Source organism: Dermacentor andersoni, chromosome 11 (genome assembly GCF_023375885.2).
Source record: "Dermacentor andersoni chromosome 11, qqDerAnde1_hic_scaffold, whole genome shotgun sequence".
In the NCBI taxonomy this organism is placed as follows: domain Eukaryota; kingdom Metazoa; phylum Arthropoda; class Arachnida; order Ixodida; family Ixodidae; genus Dermacentor; species Dermacentor andersoni.
Window position 1 is genome coordinate 85,192,593 of NC_092824.1, and position 19,988 is coordinate 85,212,580.

The 19,988-nt window shown below is 48.9% G+C and overlaps 1 long non-coding RNA gene across 1 annotated transcript in view; it reads left to right on the plus strand.

The window, feature by feature from the left end:
- Positions 1 to 382: 382 nt before the first annotated feature.
- LOC140214117 (uncharacterized) overlaps positions 383 to 19,988 on the plus strand; it is a 113,508-nt gene continuing 93,902 nt past the window's right edge. The window contains exon 1 of the long non-coding RNA XR_011891048.1: positions 383 to 1,952. This is a non-coding gene — a long non-coding RNA (uncharacterized lncRNA). The remainder of the gene's footprint in view (positions 1,953 to 19,988) is intronic.

Sequence of the window (19,988 nt, forward strand, 5' to 3'; positions counted from 1 at the left end):
TCTCTCTTTACGACGAAGGAGTGCCTGTTCCGGTGCCGAGGAGCGCGCGGTTTTTTTGCAGCGCGCGACCGAGCTGTCTGGGGGGCTGGCTCATGTCGCGAGAGAACGAAGACACGGGAGAGGTACAGACGGCCGCGTAAATACCAGCGAATGGAGAACGAACGACGGAGCGTAACGGCGAACGCCTGGAGCCGGCGGAAAAGCGTTACGAGAGACAGGGCAGCGCGGTGCAACGAAGCGTCCCGAGCGGCGGAGCTCGAGCGAGAAGAGCCTCGCGCAGGCGCACTGTAGTCTGGTGAGTGGCGCCATCTTGCGTGGGGAAAAAAGAAACTCGGGGAGGGGGCGGGGGTGAGTTGATATGGAAAGGGTGGTCGCCGCGGAGGAGTGAGAGGTAGCGGTGGTTGGCGCTCGCTCGGACCTACAATCCCGCAGCGTCGGAGACATCGCTTCAGTGTGCGATCGGCTCGACAGCCGCGAGGGTCGTGCAGCCCGGGACGTTCGTTGGAAGATAGATGAAGGCGGCCGTCCGTTCGGCTTTCGGCAGCGCTGCTGCTGCTGCGCGAACGGCAACAGCTGAGGCATGATTTGAAGAAGGGACAGTGCGCGGTGTTGTTTTTTTTTTGCACGTCTCCTTGGCTCGGCCTTTGGCGGTGGCAGCTGTGCTTGGCGGAAAATTGCTTCGAAAACCTGCGAAGCAGTTTGAGCCGTATTTGTGCGCTTGCGTGTCTACAAAACAGCGAAGTCGTGGTCTTCGAAAGAGCCCGGAGTTTGACCGCGCATTCGGAGCTCCTCGAGAACTCGCGGTGTGAGTACACCACGCGCACACGGGTGTCTGTTTCCCGGCGGTTCTTAGACACCGGTTGACCGCGCACGTGAGGGTCACTTGCAAGTTCGCGGTGCAAACGTCGCTGGCGCGTTTGTGAAAAAGAGCGTTTTCGGCGCCCGCGGACCCAACTATGCGCAAGCAACAACGTGGTCTCGTCGCCGGCACGACGACAACGCACTCACGTCGTATTTGACCGTTTTCCAAGAGGGGCCCGAAAAAGAGAGAGAGAGAAAAAAAAATACGTCACACTCGGGCGAAGTGCTCGTGGAACTCAAGAACGTGCACGGCGACTCGTCGAAACACGTTGTCACGCAACTTGCACGCCGCTGCGTGACCCTTTGACCTGCTGTCCTGTGACTTAGGCTCCTCTGTGTTTTGACTGCACCCAAGAAGCAATGGTGTTTCGAAGTGCACGAGGATAGCACTGCAACTGCATGAGATAGAAGACCGTACGTGGCTCGTCGCTCGCAACGTCGTTTGCGCTCGAAGAAACAAAAGAAAAAGAAAGCACGACGTCGGGGTGGACTTTGTTGTGTCTCGTCCAACAGTCCCCGTGGGGAAGAAAATCGAAACGTTTCAAGCACGTTCCGCACTTGGCCGTCGGTCTCCGTTTCGGCGAGCGGCGATACAGTTCGAGCCCGCGAAATCGATCTCGGCTCCCTTCGACGCTGACACAGAGAGCGCGTTGCTCCCGAGCGAAACCAACTCCTTGAGTGTTTACGGAACCGTTACACCGCGCTGTTGACGCCTTCTTGCGATACCGGGGATACCGGGTGTTTTTTGAGTTCCAGTGTTGATCCGGCAGCGTCGCGGGTCTCTTGTAGCAGTGACGACAAACGGACGAGCGAACATCGCGGCGTTCGGCAAGAAGCTGCATCGAGTGGTGTTGTGACAGAGAAGAGAGACACGTGGGCGTCCGAGAAAATTGTCGCAGGTGTTTGACGATCGGCACTTCTGTCGCGCCCCCGCGAAGTCGGCTATTCGTTCGCGACTCGCGCCTTTGTTTGTACATGCGAGGCTGCGGTGTTGTCGTCGTCGAGATCCGACCTCGTCACGGATAAATCCCGCCGCTGGTCGTCGTGGGACAAAACGCCGGCGAGCAAACGGCGCGAACCGACCGATAAAGGTAAATGCCTCTTGTAGTCTGGTACGCGGAGAACGGGGATGATATACAGTGCACTCGAAGCTTGTCTGCAGCACTCGATCGGAGCACTAGGGGAAGAAAATAGGAGATGTTTTGCCTTGAGCGAACCCGTTGGCATTGAAAGATATGTGTGAAATCGGTTTACAAGAAAGACATTTTCGTAGACGCGTGAAGAATACCTGAGCAATGCGGGTGGTTCGATACGGCAAAAACCTTTTGCACGAATTTCGCAAAACCTAGGCAACAATCGTATAATACGAAAATTGTTCCATCATTAAAAGAAGAAAGCGGTTGCAGCACCAAAATGGAGGTAGTACATTGATGCGAATTTAAGTCGATTACTTTCGGTTGAAGCTGGCCGTAATAACACTGTGTGCATTTATTTTCTCTGTGCCGTCGTGTAGACACTTTAAGAATGCCTAAAACTTACGCTCGTTTCTTCGGCTACGTTGCCGGCGCTCACTGGACGCCGTTCTCTGCGCAACATGTTGTTTGTTGTCCGCATTTCCAATTCATGACAAAAAAACACTCAATTTCGACGTTTCTCGCCAGGGTCGAGGGAGAACAAGGTTCCATTAGCTAACTTCAGAACTGTGCGAGGCGGCAATACTTTTATTGCTGTGAGGGATCTCGCGTCACTTTAAAATTTTGCATTAGCTATTGCAACTCGGCAGAGTGTTCGAGTCATCTCGAACCATAACGCAGTGTACTTAATACATATTTACCTAATACCCTGGCTTAATACATAGAGCTCAAGCCCTCTAGGCTAGGTTAACGTCGATGGTTTGAAAGAAATTTTGAACGTATAATCTATGATGAAAAAAAAAAGAAGCAACAACACAGACAGCCTTTGTTCTTCCTGCCTGCGCCACGTGAGCCTGCACTGGTCACGTGGGTCCGATCTGGATAGCGCGGAATCCCAGTGTAGGTGATGTGAGGTGCGGTGGTGTGGTAGGGTGAGGCGTAAACGAAGTTTGCAGAGATAGGGAACGACTCTTGGGTTGGGTCTTTCCTCTGCGTGAACCATTAGAGTATGGTACATTGTAATGTGAAAGTGCGTTCATTACTTTCATGTGGGTGATTGACAAATGCTGATCTCACTGCTTCAAAGAGAGAGAGAGAGAGAGAGAGAGAGAGAGAGAGAGAGCTCTTTATTTAGAAGCAGAGTTGTTTCCTTGCTTACAAGTGTTCGCCCACATGCTACCCTGTAAGGAAGAGGGGAGAGAAAGGCAGAAAATGTGGAAAATAAACAAGCAAGCAATACGAACAAACTGATATCGCCGATTCGCTTTTGAGTCTTACTTGTCTGAATATCTTAGTTGCCTTGACTTCACTGGTGGTTTTTTTACACGGTGTACCTATTCTGAATAGCAGCATGAGCTTTGAGAGAAAGCCACTTGATTGAAGGTAATCAAACAGCAAACGGAGTGCTTGACGTTGCGCTGCTGCAGAGTACCAGGGACATAATGCGCGCCTTCGTGTCGAAGAACCTTCACAGATTGTAGCCACACTCGACTTGCACATGGTCATTTACTCACTGCACGTTCTACAGTCCAACAAAAGTTGTCCTATCGATTCCACGGAGCCACATGTTCTCGCAAGGGGAGCTTGTAGTTTGACCAAGGCGGTAAAGGGGACTGTTTGTCTACGCCACGCTCAGTTTTAACTGATGTTAGAGTTTCGAATGTTAGAGTTACTGTGTTTCTGGAAGCCTTTCTTGAAGTCTAGAGTTTATATAGTACAAAATGTCAGTGTCCATGGGAAGAAGATCGGGATTTTTTCCTGCTTTTTAGAACAAACCGCTTTGCTGATGCCGACGCTTCAATTTGTGTAAATCCGGGAATTTCAGTGATTGCGGCCCTTAGGAGCCGCCTCCCCCGCGTTTCTGTCGCGGTGCGATGGAATCCACTGAAAGGTTATGATATGACCAGCTTTACATGCAAAGTGTTTCAAGAGCGCGAAACACTGTAGAACGCAGTGGTGGCAGAACATCTTAAACTTTTCTCGTGCCGACTGAAATTGGTCGTGTGGGCCCACCTTCATACGTGCCAACGAGCGATACGTTCGGTTCGATGTTTTTGTAAGTGATCTAATCCCTCACCAGTGAAGTGGGCATATCGTTGGACTCATAAGTGTGAAATGCCTCCTTTCCCCCCCTACCCGTGTCACAATACACTTGACTGCAAAATGTCTTTCATCAGTAAACGATGGTTCTCTGCAGATATAGCTTTGTCACCTACTCGTATTTTCTGTGCAAACAACTTATGTGCGCGTATTGTGCACGTGCTAGCGTCAGTCTTTCCAACTGGGAAATTCGACAGGAACAATCTCTTTCTCTCTGTCTCCGCCACAGCATACAGTTTAGTAATTAAAAGAACGCTGGACGAAATGTTTCGTTGTGCTAGAAAATATTGATGGAGTGATCGCAATTTTTCGTTGACTGAGTGATTGACTCATAGCGCCTCCAAAGCGAGAGGGGGGCTATAGGAGAGGAGCCGTATTCAAAGAGCTGCGTATTAGTTTCGACCGCGTCGCGGGTTTTTTCCCTGTACAACGAAATTTCAGTGCGAGAAATTTGTTTTTCCGGTTCCGTCCCTGTCGAAGTGACTGCGACTCTGCGACTGGTAGTCGAGCGCGCCGCCTTGTCCTGAGAAGAACTCGTTTAATATAACAAGAAGAACTAAAGAAAAACGGCAAGCGACTTTGACCTTTGACGTAGGTGTCTCTTAGTGGCCCTCGCACCTCGGCGTTGATGTTCCTTAGTTTAGCTTTAGGCGAACGAAACGCACGAAACGAACTCGGAGGCAACTGTTTTCCATTAATTAACCGGTTAAATATCATACCACCTTCTTGTGTGCGACGTCATTAGTGACGTCATTACTTCCGCTCTCTACTTCCGGGTTTGCAGGAATTTCGCCAAAGTCGTGCTAGCGTGGCGGGTCTCTAAATTCTAAGATTCCGTGCTTAGGTTCCGGTAATCAGTGATTTCTAATTAATTCCAATTATCGAGTAACTCAACTTGTAACTAAATTATGCTCTCATATCATACCTGTAATGAGACCCACGATTTTTATTCTCTACTATTTTTTTTATTTATTCTGAATTTCCTCGCCGGTCGTCTCAGGAGGTGAACCGGAATTGCTGCGCAAGAAACAAGAGTCTCACTCGATGCTCGTGCCACTAGTAACGGCATGGCATTGCCACTAGTCTACGCGCTGCAACGGGGTTATTGTGTCGTATGGCCCCTAGCGGTTGAGCCGATTGCGCAACGACGTGTTTGAACACACTAGCCCCCGAAAGCATGCCTCCCGAAACACCGACGTGGATACTCTCTTGACGAGCGGCAGTTTCTAAGTAAGGCAACAGCCTATAGGATTATCCTTCGCAGCCAGTGACCGTCCGTCTGTTCATCTTCGCACCACGGGGCGTCTCCAAATATCCGAGCACTGAAAAAAAAAATAAAAATCCCCAAAGCCGCGATTCCACGCTTTCGCATTTGCAAAGAGGCCCTTCAACTTGAATCCCATCGCGAAATAGCCGCTTCCAACTCTCCGGGACATAACGAGCTCACGGGGCGCTTATGTTGCAACTTTGTTTCGGGCGTTGATGGCATTACCTTGTCGCCGCGTTTCGTAACTCTCGCTTTCAGCGCTTTTCCATAAATATGCATGTCTCCCCTCGTTCCACTGCTGTTGGGTACACCAGGCTGTCGTTCTTCCTCATTGGTACAACTTGCGACGCGGTAGCTCTCTGCCTTGCAGAAAAAGAAAATTTCGTCCGACGCTGATTGGGTGCTGTCCTTGCACAAACCACCTCAACAAAAAAAAAAAAAAAATAAATATGTGACGCGAAACTAGAGAAGTTAGCCTATAGGGACTAGTGTGCTACTTCAGGTGTAATTTTTGATGATAGATTGAAAAGAAAGAGACAGAAAAAAAAAGACATGCCCGAATGCGCTTGCGCGAAGGAGCGCGCCAAACGCACTAGCAAGCGACGTCAATGTGTTTTATTGAGTATCGTTCGGGGAAGGCCTGTATTCTGCAGGAATGCTAGAAGCGTCTTAGTTACGCGCAGCATAGAAGCAGGCCGCCCCCGCCGCGATCCGAGGACAGTGCTGTAGCTCAAGACGCTTGTCGTAGTTTGTAGCCGTAGTTTCACGGCACGAGACGCTCTTCCTCGAGGTCTCCCGCAGACTTCCGTTTTACAGAAGCTACGCCATCGCCCGACGAGGCTCAATACAGGACATCACACGCATAACGAGACTGCCCGTATACGCATCTAGTAAAACCTCTTTTTCTTCATTGGATAGTGTGTTAAACGTAGTCGTAACACAGTGTAGCGCGAAGAAGTCACATTCGCATGGGAGGGTATGAAGGACAAGCGCTAATTAATCACTTCATTAGAGTTCTTCACTTGAGAAGGGCCGTTTAAGGGCAGGTCGTATACCGGCGTTAGCTTCTGTTACGAGCGTATGCCTCTTAATGTACCACTACAGTTGCACCAGTCACCGGTGCTGTACTCTGGAATTACGCACCAAAACAACAAACACTACACGTAAAGGCCTCCATTGCTACAATTACGCCCCCACGCCGCACCATTCCTTGAATAAAACCGAACTGATTCTTTTAATCTTCAACGGCCCTTTACTCAGCTGTGGCCCTTACGCCCCCCTTTTGTACTCCGATTTTTTTCCCGCTAAGTGCACCTGCTTTTATGCAGCCGTATTGATGGGCGCGTTCGTTGAGACGACGTAGTAAAATATACAGGAGCGCCGACTCGCCGATCTTGCAGTGCGTTTGGCGCGGCCAACTAATGGCCCGCCGATAACAGGCGCCGAGTACTCCGCAGTGCTCTCTGCCTCCGCTCACCTCCTTTTCTCTTCGTGGCTTTCCAATGCACTCACCTCCCTTTCTTCTTTCCATATCGGTTGACGCTAAATATTCTCGCCATCCATCGGTCAAGTCGAGAAACGAACATGAAAGGCCGGGTGGTCGAGCAGACGAGCTCCCGGTTTGCTACCCTACACTGGGGGTGGGAGAAAGGGGACTAGAAAGAGGAAAAAGGGAGAGAGTAAGCACTGACTGCGCGTGGGAGGGACACTATACACAGGGACACTATAAACGCTCTCTTCAGCCCGTGCTTTAAGCGGCAGATCATTCTAGTAAAGATGCAATCGGCCCATTTACATGTGTGAAAAATTCTTGCGTCGCTGAAGTCGCTCACCGCAGTTCAATACTTGCAGAGGTAAAGGTAATAATAACGCGCAGTTTGGGCGGAGCAGCAGCGGCATACTGGTTTGTGGTGGTGGGGCTTGCGGTCACTAAGCTAATCTAAGTAGAAAACAACGTGAAATGCTTTGAGCCCCCGTGGGTCCCACTTTTCTACTACATTTACGAGCGTCACTTGAACAAAAGTGCATTTGTTGTGAGCAGAGCAACAGCATAAAACAAGTGTACTGAGGCTTCTGAAGGCCTCACTAATAGTGTTCCCTCACTAATTTTGGCGCACTGCTGCCACCAGTCGTCGAATTGTAGTGTACAATAAAGCTATATTGTAGCTAGGGGTGTTAGCATGGAGGGAGAACATTGTGACGTTTAGCCGCCGCCAAATTAATACTTCCTTGCCTTCAGCATGAGCTCTCGCGATGCACTCTTTTTTCATGGGTGATACACAATTCAATATCACGTACTTGCAAACTTATTTGCGACTGCTTTTCACCGCGTTCGAATGACACTCAGCGGCTGCAGCTTCTGCGCTATAACCTAGTTTGGATCAGAAATCAAATATCGTCCTAAAATATTCTCTTTTCACTTACACGACAAAAAAAGGAGATGTTAGCGTACGGATACGTTGACGGCCAGTGCTTGTATATGAAAAAAAGTTCGGTGCACATGTATACTCTGTTCTGTTCGAGTCTCGATAAGCGGATTTGTCGGCGAGGTCTTAGTTTCAGACTCCCAAACTGGCTCGCAAGAAGTCGGCGACGTTGTCGTAATACTGACGCGCAAAATGTCTTCGCAGAGTTTTGTTGAATATGCCTAATTCATACGGAGAACAAGTAGGCATTGTTATCAAGCATCGAAGTACGACCGTATTGGTAAGACGTAAGATTGTTTTAAGCGCATTGAATACGAGGATGAGCGAGTGGGCACGCACTAGTGCTAACTTCAACAGATGCTTTGCTAGAAACACGTGTGCATACCTATAGGCACGCAAATCACGCTCATTTGTGATTTGCATGCTTATAATTATGTGCACCTGTTTCTAATAAATCATTTGTCCTGCGTAATTTGCGTGCCTCTAAATATGCACACCTGTTCCTAATAAAGTATTTGTATAAATTAGCGCTTGTGTGTGCCCACTCGCTCGTCCTCGTCATCAGTACTGACAACGTACTGGCTGATTGTACTTAAGATAATCTTGAGACTGCTATCAAGCTTAATCAAACCGTGGCGCCCTCCTGTACGCTAGTGTGCGGAGCTGTCTCTCGTTTCGGTGCGGCGCTGCCCTGTGGTTTCGCACGCTGCACGCAACTTGAAAGTGCAACGACACGAACGCGCGACGTTATCTCGAAGCAGCTGAACGTCCCTGGCCCTGCACGCGGAGCGCTTTGCAAAAGCGGCACTGGTTTCCAAGGGCGTGTCAAGGTCGCTCGTCATTGCGCACGCGCCTGCAGTGTGCTAACTTCTTGCGCGCGTGATCTGTTGAACCGCGTAAGCGAGCCATAAGCAATAAAAGATAAGAACCAAAAAGAAAACTGCGAAGAATGCCTCAGTGGGAACGCGGCAAGCTTAAAGTTGGCGGTACTTGGTTACGTAAGTTTACTGAAATGGCCGAGTCATAATGCACACCTCGTGCCCAACGTGTGGGAAGAGAATTGTGCGTCCCGCCTTTATTCGTTCCTTAATTCTGTGCAGCTCGAATGTGGTAACGTAAAAAAAAGAAAGACGAATAAGAAGAAAAGAAGCCGCACACATACTATACTCGCACACAACTTTCTGCGGCAGTGAAGGGAAAGCTACGGAAGCGGAGCTTCCGCACATGCCTTACCGCGCCAAGTAGTCCGCCAGCGTTTGACAGTACTTTCAGTTGCTCGGAACAGACACTGAATCGGCGCAGCTTAGCGTCCACGTGCGAGGGTTTCGCGTTTGCCCAGACGCGGAAGGGGAAAAGCCGCAAAGTAAGTAAACGTTCACATTCAGTGGTCTGTTCTGTCTTACCTAACTTTTCCTTATGAGATGTGTATGTGATCTCTCCGCCAGCTTAAGCCAACGTGGATGAAAACACGGGACTCTTTTTTTTTTTCAGAAGCGCTCTCACTTGTGCGCGCTTTGCCTCCGTAGCTTTTCCTTCACTGCCACAGAGAGCTCTCCGCGAGTATGACGACGCAGCGCTAGACAGCCTGATACAGACAAGAAAAAAAAAAAATAACGCAAGGAAGTGGAAAAGCAGAACTTCGCTGATACCTGCATATCTACGAATTGCAATTCGCAAAGTAAAAAAAAAAAAAAAAAAAAAAAGGTGCGATCCGGATCGCGCGTGCCTGCATTTCGTGGTGCTGCGCATGCAATCTTTATGCATCTGGCTGCACAAATTTGCTGTTCGGCCTGCGAACGCGTACTCCATCACAGTTGGCCCATAGATTACTTGCGAAGAATAAAAGAAAGGAATAAAAAAAAGGTAGGTGGGGAGGCTGGCTGCACTGCCTGACGCGTGTACCGGTGCACCCTGACGTCGTTCGCATTGGCACGCGCGGTTAGTGAATCGTAGCGCGAATGCAAATGAGATAAGAGGGCACCTTCGTCGTTACCGTACATAAAGAAGCGAGACAGAAGAGACAGATGCGTCTGGCGTGGGCACGTGGTTGCCCAATGGCAAAGCCAACGCGTGATTTGCGCTGCGGAACGCTAAGTGCGCCGTTTTTTGCAGCACGTCGGGGCACTTTTGTTAAACAGCCTTCGGTCTTGCACCCTTGAATACATTTTTTATTGTTAGCTTGAACGTCAATGAGGTGTTCCCATTTGCACTGTTGGATTTGGTCGCGGTGCACGCAACTAATGCGACATTTCAGGTGCGCGGACATCAGCAGCCAAAGGCGGGTACGTAAACGGCAGCATTAAGATGCTCTACGCAAAGGTCACGAATAGATAAAAGAGCTTGTGTTGTGCAAACAGTGATGAAGATTGTCTTACTCCTGAAAACCATCTCTAAAAACGAGACCGGCTTCTGCGTATGTTACCGGGATCTGCGAAAGTGCAGCTTGTAACTGGGACTGCGAATTCCGCTTTGTCTCAGTTGTCTCAGGTGTCAGACGTCGTTTCTGCTTGACGCTGTTCAGTCGCGGGGGCTGCATAATAATAATAAAAAAAAAAAGCTGCTACGTCATGTGGTTTGAAAAAAAAAAAAAATGGGTGGAGGCTATCTACTAAACTTTTGCGTGCAGTGTGCACACGCGCACGCTTAACCCACCCCCACCCCCACCTAAAAAAAAAAAAAAAAAAGCCAGCTTAGAAGTTGGGAGAGAGAGAGAGAGAGAGAGAGAGAGAACTTTAGTGAAAATGCCTGCATTGCAGTTGGAAGGTTGCGTGCAGCAGCTTCTGCGTCGCTGCGCGCAATTAGCGGACTGCATGCAATTATTGGCACGCTATACGCGAGCGCCATGTGCTACGAACGTGTACGTCGTCAGCGTGCATAATAAACGACGATCTCGCTTCTCCGGCTGCCTCGCAGTCGCCTCGCATTCTCCACGCCTCCGGGGGCGTGCTCCGGATAGGACGAAGGCGCATAGGCTACCCGACAAAATAGTAGGAGCAAAACACGCCCCCGCAGCGCGTTAAGTGACCTCGGGCGCGAGGACAGTGACGGTCGAGAAGAACGGTGTGTTTGGGGCACCGGAGCTAAATTGGGAACGCACGCTGGGCCTGCGTCGAGCTCGTGCGATGTGTGAATTATGAAACGCGAGGTCGCAGTAAACTCGCCAACGCTCTACGCCACCAGGTGACGCTGCGTACTGCGAGAGAGGACGGTGTGGTAGTTAGTGAGCCCAGCTTTGTTGCCGTGACGCTGAGAGAACTTAGCTACCGGATTTCAATAACGAGTAAACCAGGAAGTCATTTACCTTAATTAGGCAGTGTTGGCAAGTGGAAGGTCAAGGAACGTCCCGTGGAGTCGCGGATACTACTACAATACCAGTACTACTACAATACTACTACACGCGACCAATTCAGGCATCAACTCTACCTGTATAGATAGTTGAGCTCTCAGTGGCATTGACCGGGCTGGCGAGCAGCTGTATCTTTTTGGAAGGCTCCTGGACTCGAGAATAAGAAATCCGTCTGCCGCTTTTACCGGGGAGACTGCAAATAGCTTTTAATTGAGCCCTGTAAGGAATCGAACAAATCTTATTTCACTCAGATTGTTCATGAAAATTTTCACATTAAGGATCAGTACTGCCAAAAAAATTCTTTTAGTGTAAACAGACAGAAAAAGGCTTTCCTAAATGAAATAATCTCGGCGGTTTCCGTTCGAAGAAATTTGCTATAGTAATACCAGAAAATTTGATTTTAAGGTAGCTCAACAACTCTAGTAAAGCTTTAATAAACATAGTAAATTAGTAGTTTACTGTGTCTGTTTCAAACGAGATATTTTAGCTACTTATTGACTACTATTTGACTACTTACAGTAAGAGCTGGAACTAAATAGAGCTTTCTTTAATTTAATAGGAACACAGTGAAAGCTTAATATAAACTAAATATTCATGTTTCTGTGGCGAGAAATGATGCCTAGGAAAGTACCGGGAAAATCAGGTTAAAATATATAATATCTGGAAATGGGGCATGTTGGATTCTTATGGTTATTATTAGCGAAATATATCAAGTCTCTCGGTGTTGCCTTAATTGTTTTCGCTGAGTTCTTAAAGGGCGTTTTCTCTTAAATTCAATATGGTGCGCCTCTGGCTTTTGGGAATTGTTTGCTTGTATCGCGAGTGTACCGCACCGTTTCACAACCTACTTCAGACGAGTTCGTTCTCATAGTGAAATTTATTTTGGCCGTCCACAGAGCGCCTACAATGGCCTCATCGATAAATCAACAGCATGTCTAAAAAGGAGAAGTAGATTTTAATGAGCCGAAAGGAGAAGAGGTTGGCCGGGAGAGTGTGTCTCTAGCCTTCTACTCCTCAAAGGGATAAGGGGAAGAAGAGGGCAGGACAGATGAAAGGAGACTGCTATAGTACAGTCAGCTATACATACCTTTTTCCAGTGCGCGGATGTGTGGTATAAATGCTCTTCGAGCAAAAGTAGTGCGATCACGCTACACGTCCTTGCGCGTTTAACACGTTTTGCATATTCTCCACACCATACATGTTCCGAAGAATAGCCCAAGCTCAGAGACCGATTGAGCGTCTTCGGATGAAGCGGCATCGTCAGCTTAACCCTCTTCCCCTTGTGTAGGCTAGCAAACCGGACCAGCGTGTGGTTAACCTCTCAGCCTTTCCTTGTCTCCTTCTCTCTATCTCTCTCTAAATACGAGTGTCTACGCCCGTTTCACGTAGAAAGTGCAGCAAGGTTTCTTTATGGCGAGTTGGACATAGCAAGCTCCGTCTCCATGCGTCCGAGACCTGCTCTGGTGTGAGTCCAAATGGAGTGTGCTCTACTCGGCCTCATACCGAGGGCACGCTCGTCATATGGGGCATATTGTCTCCGAAGTGTGAAAGGTGCGGCAGTCGGGTTTCCGTTCTCGTCCGTTCTCGTCCGTTCTCGTCCGTTCTCGTCCGTTCTCGTCCGTTCTCGTCCGTTCTCGTCCGTTCTCGTTCGTTCTCGTGCGTTCTCGTCCGATCTCGTCAAGGCGCCGGCGAGTGCGCGTACGCACCACCGAGTTGTAATCGATGAGTTAGTGGCACCCGGCCTCTCCGCAGTTGGAGTGGAAGCCCAGAGCGCGAAGCCAGCGTGAAGTTTATGGAGGAGCTCTCGCCGATGGCCGGGATCGTCCCACGTTCGTGGCGTCGATGTCTTGATGGAGTTAGATATCTGTAGAAAAGTTTGTCGCCTTGAGCCTCTGCATGTAATTATGAGACCAGATGAGGCTTAACGACGTCGTCTGATCGGAAAGGAATTCTCGAAACCATTGCGGCGCCGAAGCCCGAGAGCATGCTGCTGTCGCACTGAGTTGGGCGCCGGAACGGAATGGCTGAAAGTCTGGTGCGAATGAATAAATTGGATTTTGTTCCACGTCCGCTCTCATTAGGGATCACCATTATACGGCGAACACGAGGGCAAACATTAGCGACCTTTGTATCTCCAGTGACGAGGTACTCCAGAGAGGGCTAATTGAGGCGCCGTCTAGAGTGACATTGCTAGAATCTGAAGACATGTAAACAGAAAAGAACCGGGTGGTTTTTTTCTCTGGAAGGAACTTAAGGCACGGTGGCTGATCAATTATTCAACGTGCTAGCTCATCTCCTTGTGATCATCGTTGCCTTCATTTTACCTTTTCCTTTCTTTTTGCCTTTTCCATATTTTTATTCTGTTTTTGTGCGACACAGCAGTGAAAGTCAGAGGCGATGAGGGTAACGCTGACAGAAACTCACGCGCGGGGCCCGAGAGTGCGCTTTCATTAGGAGCACGTTCGAGTAGCTCGTGCGCATGCGCAGTTTTGATCATTCGGGCCCACTGAAAACGAAAGAAGCGGATGACGCGGCGGGGCGCCTAAATTATAGCAATGAGGGCGGCAGCTTGCTAAATTGAAATTTCAAATTGCGTATGCTGGCGTTCGCTTGCCGTGCCGGCAAGTTTCTTAATTTTCCTTCTCCAGTTCTTTTACGGTTTGTTCTCTCTTTGGTACTTGGGGCGTTTTAAATGTTTTGGTTTCCCGTCTTCTATATAACGTTAAAACTGTGGACTCTTCCTTTCTTTTTTTTTTTTTGTTAGAGAAGCTCAACAGTAGGTGCCCTGAAATTTGCTTCAATGAGACGAATCCCATTGGGGGAGATTCCTGCTCCGTCGGACAGCGAAAGAGAACACTCGATTTGTACGCATTCTTTCGGATATCTTCGGCGACACACTTCGCATGTGTTAAAGAAATTATTTGGGCTGTTTTATTCTGTGCCACGCGACGCCCTGATGGAGTCGGTTCTTAATTTTGGATGTTTTGAAAGAGTGGCATTAAATTCCGCTGCTTCAGGCCGACGACAAAAGGATGGCATGAGATAGCCTTTTGCGAGCAACGCAAGCTTTGAGTACCTTATTTTTCAGCTATTTGCTAAACGCAATCGCTCTTGCCGCTGCCATAACACACGGTGTTGACCATTTCGTCGTTTGTAAATCGCTTGCTACGTTGCGCATGCGTCGTACACAATCGCGCGAGTGAACTTGGAACGCACGTACAGCGAATAACGTCAATTCAAACGCCACAGTCGACCGGGGCTGATCATTGATATCCACGATAGTCAAGTGTGCGGAAAGGGCGTAGGATGTGTGTTAAAAAATATGAAAAACACTTTTTTGATTATGAGGCACGTCTTAGTGGAGGACTCCGGAAATTTTGACCACCTGGAGTTCTTTAACGTGCACCTAAATCTAACTACGCGAGTGTTTTCGCATTTCGCCTCCATCGAAATGCCGCTGCCGTGGCCGGGTATCGATCCCGCGACCTCGTGCTCAGCAGCCTAACACCATAGCCACTGAGCAACCTCGGCGGGTGATGTGTGTTCCGAGTCAGGTATTATACAAGTCGATAAAATCCTATACACATCTCGTGGCACGATTTTTCACGAGCGGAAAGAGGGCGGCGTTTTGATGTATTTATGTACTTGCATGAAAGATACCTCCAGAACCGCAGACAATAGGATAAGAAAGCTTCGCTTAAAAAACTGATAATAAAGGATTCAATGTGGGCGTGCCTAGCAGTGCCGATGCTAAAGCGGCAATAAGCTTAGCGCGTTGCTGGGCTGCCATTCGCGACCGTGCCAAACGACGATTATCACAAAACTGTGAACTGTGTGTTTTATCGGATAGGGCTTCGAGTGCGTTTATTTATGTATATGCAAGTGTGCATATGTATACATGTGCGTTGTTGTAGCACCTTAAGCGCCACCACGCACTCTTTCGCAGAACTTAATATGTGCGGTTGCTGTTGCTTGATTCAATCGCTGTTTCTGGACGCTTTTCGTGAGTTCATTTCGTTTGCCTTGCGACGAAGAGTGGCCGGTGACACGTAAGGTTACCGACGTGTCCTATAATGCCAAACTTATTTAAAAGATACTACGTGAGGCGCATTCACACTAATGCAGTTTGCAAGAACATAGAAAGAAAAAGAAAAAAAAGAAAGAAAAAAGAAAGACACGTAGACATCGTGTCTTTCACATGACCGGTAATTTAGCAGCTAGCGGCTATAGTGTTGCGCTGCTAAGCACGAGATCGCTTGGCCAAATCCCGGCCGCGACGGCCGCGTTCCGTGATGGGGGCAAATTGCAAGAACGCGCGTGTCCCATGTATTGGGGGCACGTTAAGATTACATCGAAGGCGCCACATAAAACAACGGACGAAGGAAGGCGACAGGGGACAGCCACGTAGGCGCCTACGTGGTTGTCCCGTGTCGTCTTCCTTCCTCCGTTGTTTTATGTGGCGCCTTCGTGGTGATCACGTATAACCAACTCGCCCACCAGCACGTGCTCGGCACGTTAAGGATCCCCAGGTGGTCAAAGTTAATCCGTAGTCCCTCACTACGGAGTGCCTCATAATCAGACAGTGACTTTCGCACGTAATACCCCAGTTTTTAATATTTTTTTTTTTTGAATTCCTATTGGGCGTAAACAAAAAAATCGATTTCAAGGAGCCGTCGGGAGACGGTGACGCACGTGGCGGGAATAAATGTAACGCAATTTGCTTGCCAGCAAAGTGCGCCGGATTTCGGTAATAGCAGTGAGAGAGAGAGAAAAAAAAAGAAAGGCATTCGAAGCGACAACCGCTGCCGAGCTTATCGTTGAAATCTTGTTGCTGCGTCGCCCTTAACGTGATTTCGAACCACGCGAATTGAGGAACGAGGCTTCCGACATGGCACGAAAGCAAAGAATTTTGCTCTTACAGGGCGTGCAATCTTGTTTGCTCCTCCGTAATTCGACTCGGTGCAAAGGAAAGAAAAAGGAAAACAATTTCGCGATTCGCAGTGGCATGTACAAGCGGTTTGCTCTATCAGGTACTTGCTTCTTTCTGCGCCTTTCGCTAAAACTGAATGAAGGCCCGGCGATGGGTTTCTATGTGCCGGAGTGCGTATGTGTGAGCGCGCTTACTTGCAACTTCGTGTTTCAGCGCGACAACGTTAAGTGCCCCGTGTCGAGGAAAATGCGTTGTCGGAGGCGGCGGCGTTACAGAGGAGGAGGAGGAGGAACAACTTTATTAAAAACGCCATTCAATGAACGTCAGGAGAGAAATGCTTTTCCCCCTTCGCCCTATAGCCGTCGGCCGGAATACCTTGAGACACAGCAGCAGCAAGGGCTTGACCGACGATGTCCTGCTGGACGTTGGGGTCTGGGCTGCGAAGCAAAGCCTCCTAAGATTCTAGAGTGCGCGAGCTATCATGCTTAGACGGACATGTCCACACCATGTGAACCAGATTTGCTGCCTCATCACAGTATTTGCACTTTGACCTGAATACTCCTGGATGCCACTTGCTGTAGAGTACGGAGTTTCCCGAACCACGCATGCATCCCCAACTACGGGGGCCGTTCGTGTGGCGCATAGGCGTTGGTGAACTGGTTCGTTTTTTCAACGTAAGATGCTTCAGAAAACTCGCAAAGTACGACTTGCACGTAACCTACATGCATGATAGCGTCGGACTGTGATTTGCATGTACGAGAAAACACAATTCTGTTACGTGGAAACAAACTCAAACACAAACCCCTTTTCCAGCCGCCTTTTGAGGTCCATCTTGGTGGCCGTGGACGCTAGCTGTGGATAATAGGGGGACCTAGTGAGTGGGCTGTTGTCTTTAACTTAAAGAAATGTATTGGAGAAATGTACTGATGAACGCTATCGCGTTCCGCTCTCAAAGGCGAAGCGTAAGCGTCCTCCATGTTTTTTTTTGTTGTTGTTCTCGGGTTGTGTTTACGTGCGGATGCACGCTTGTTGGCCTGGTTGCGTTGGCGTGTTTCATATGTGCAGAAATGGGCAGTTTGAATGTGACGGACAGCGTGCAAAGCGTTCTTACAAGTATATCCTTTCTGGCGAGAGAGCAGCTTGCTTTTACACGGAAGTGGCATTAGTACATCATAGATTGTGTGAAGTGCTAAATAAACAGCTCATTTTCTTCACCTCTTCACGAAAATACGCCGTCTTGCGACGATTTATGCCAGTTCACATAGGACAAAGTTGAAGACTTTCATAAAGCGCCGGAGGCTGTACGCTGGTGTGTGCGTTCATACCTCTCGGTGTTCTTTACTTGCATGTGCCTTTGTTAACGTGTTTTACGTATGATTGTGAGCGTGAACAGAGTGTGCTGTCCGAGGTGCAATCAGGTGTTATTCTAGCCCATACTCTGCATCACTGACTATCGGGTATATTGTTTTTCGTGGAAGCGGGTTGGGTGATACCTCAGAGGCCAGATATCCCCCATCATTATATTCCTGTTTGAGGGGTGGACAACGCTATCCACGTGTGCGTGCGCTTAAGTGTGCAACTTTGCATGATTACGCTTATGAGTGCACCGGACACACTAGACTCGTCTTATTTTTACTTACATGCAGTTTCAACTGCAAAAAAAAAAAAAAAACTCAGGTGGTCAAAATTTATCCGGAGTCACCCAAAACGGCCTTTTTCATAGCCAGGCACTTACTGCGGGACGTTATAACGAAGCGTTAAATCGATAAGTGAAGGAATTCGTTTCGCATTGTCTAACATACCGATTGTTGACGCGCCTATGTGCCACTCTTCCCGGAGATAATAGAGGTACTGAACGCCTCCTGTGCATTTCTTTCCCTGTTACGGTGTGCAGTGCCGCTTTCTCCTGAATAGCGTCAAAGCGTCAGGACTCAATGCAGTTTTCGAACCGAATATCCTTGGACCATGCGCGTCGCTGACGCAGAAATCTACGAATGGCATCAACGAAGGGCATTGCCATAGCACATCATGTCGAAGCGTCCGTTCGGTAGTTCAGACTTGGCGCACACTCGCAAGTTGTGTGTGCAACTGCAGTCGAAGCCTAATACGACGAGCCCGGATAAAGCGAATTATTCTCTATATCGAACACGCGAAACAAACTGACAATTACTTACGTAAGATAACTGCTTCAGAACGAACTGCACATTAGATATATCTAACTCGGGGAGCGCGCCGCTAGCTATAACACCGCTTGCCTGCCGCGAACGAAACTTTCAAGGGAGTTATTTTGATTGTTTGTTAGTCATTTTCATTGATGCTACCTTGTTTGGCAAGCGGTGCTTTCCCAAGGGGACAGCAATGAAGCAAAGAGCGGCGGCAGCACCATTTTTGGGGGCGCTGAAAATCAGTTCGGGGGACATAAAAAAGATAAAGTGCTTGTTACACATGGTTTCGTTTTTATTAAATTGATGCTTCGGTTACATATTCTCTACGATGGAGGCAAATCCACATATAACCAACGCATCACAAGTTTTATTACAGGTGAGTTTGGATATAATGAATAACGCACCGGACGCAACGGACTGTTTTGGCACGCGGCCAATTTCGTTACAACCAGCTTTCACTGCAGCATTCTCTCTCTTTCTTCCCTTAATTATTTCTTTTCGCCACTTTATCCCCTTTGCTTTCAGAGGACGGTAGCCAACCAGACGTGCTTCTGATTAACCTCCCTGCCTTTTCTTGCTCTATCTCTCCTTTCGCTCCGTTTCTGCTGTTTATCCGCATTCCACGAAGCCCAAGAATAGCGGCGGACGCAGACGCATACACAGAGAGGGACAAAAAAACAACAACCTTATCACCGAAACGACGAGATGCTCGGTCCGTGAGGCCGCGGTTTCTCGGTAGACCGGAGGGAGCCTCTCTGAAAAGGCGGCGTGTATACCTCCGGCCCGAGGACGCCGAGCCGGGATCGAAGCCCCGGAGAAGAACCCGGAAGCGGGAAGAACGCGACGAGACGCCGCGGGAGAAGGTGGCGGAATGGGGCCGCGCCGGAAGCAAAAGGGCGGGCGCCAAGGAGTTGGGTCACCAACCCCACTCCTGTCTTGCTCTCGTCGCTCGAGCCTTGCGGCGATCGCGTGGAGGCAGGAAGGGAGAGCAGCAGAGCTTCGAGGAGGAGAGATTAAAGAAGGGAGCTTGGTTTGGGGGATTATGAGAGGCGCTGCTTATATTACAGGGGCTTGGGACTAACTTGAGTCACCTGGGGTTTCTTTCACGTGCGGGCCGGTGCGCAGTATTTACAAGCTTCGCGTTCTTTCGGGATAGAAGTTGTATAAACAGGGATACAGTACCTAAGGCAGGCTGGCCCACATTTCAATAGTTGGGCCTATTTTTTGTCATGAGCGGCCTTGCCATTCTTGACTTGTTACTTTAACGGGGTAGTAAAGTCACCCCTTTTAACCTGTTAAGACTAACACGCAAAGGATGACATAGCCCCATTTGACAAATACAAGTGCACCTATCCAAACGTCGGCCATCCATCTGAGACGTTTTATCCCTGTTTCTACAACTTATATCCCACGTTGTTTGCCTAATCGGTGACGCCGATCTTGTGGCTGGAGTGGGGAAGATCCTCCGGCTGCGAACCAAACCGTTGACCTCGGTATCAGCAGCGCAATGCTGCAACGTCATCCCCCCTCACCGCTCCCCACCCCCCCCAAAAAGTAAAGATTACATGGCTTAAACTTTCTAAAGCAACACACGTGCTTTGGGATTAATTTCGACCAGCTGTATTTGACGTACTGTCACCACCTTTATGCCTGTGAATATGTTGTGGCCACGCCTACAAAATTTGATGCTCGCTGTGTCCTTGAAGGAAGGTTCTTTGTTGACCCGTGAAATGTCGGCGCCAGGGCTGCGTCGACTCTGG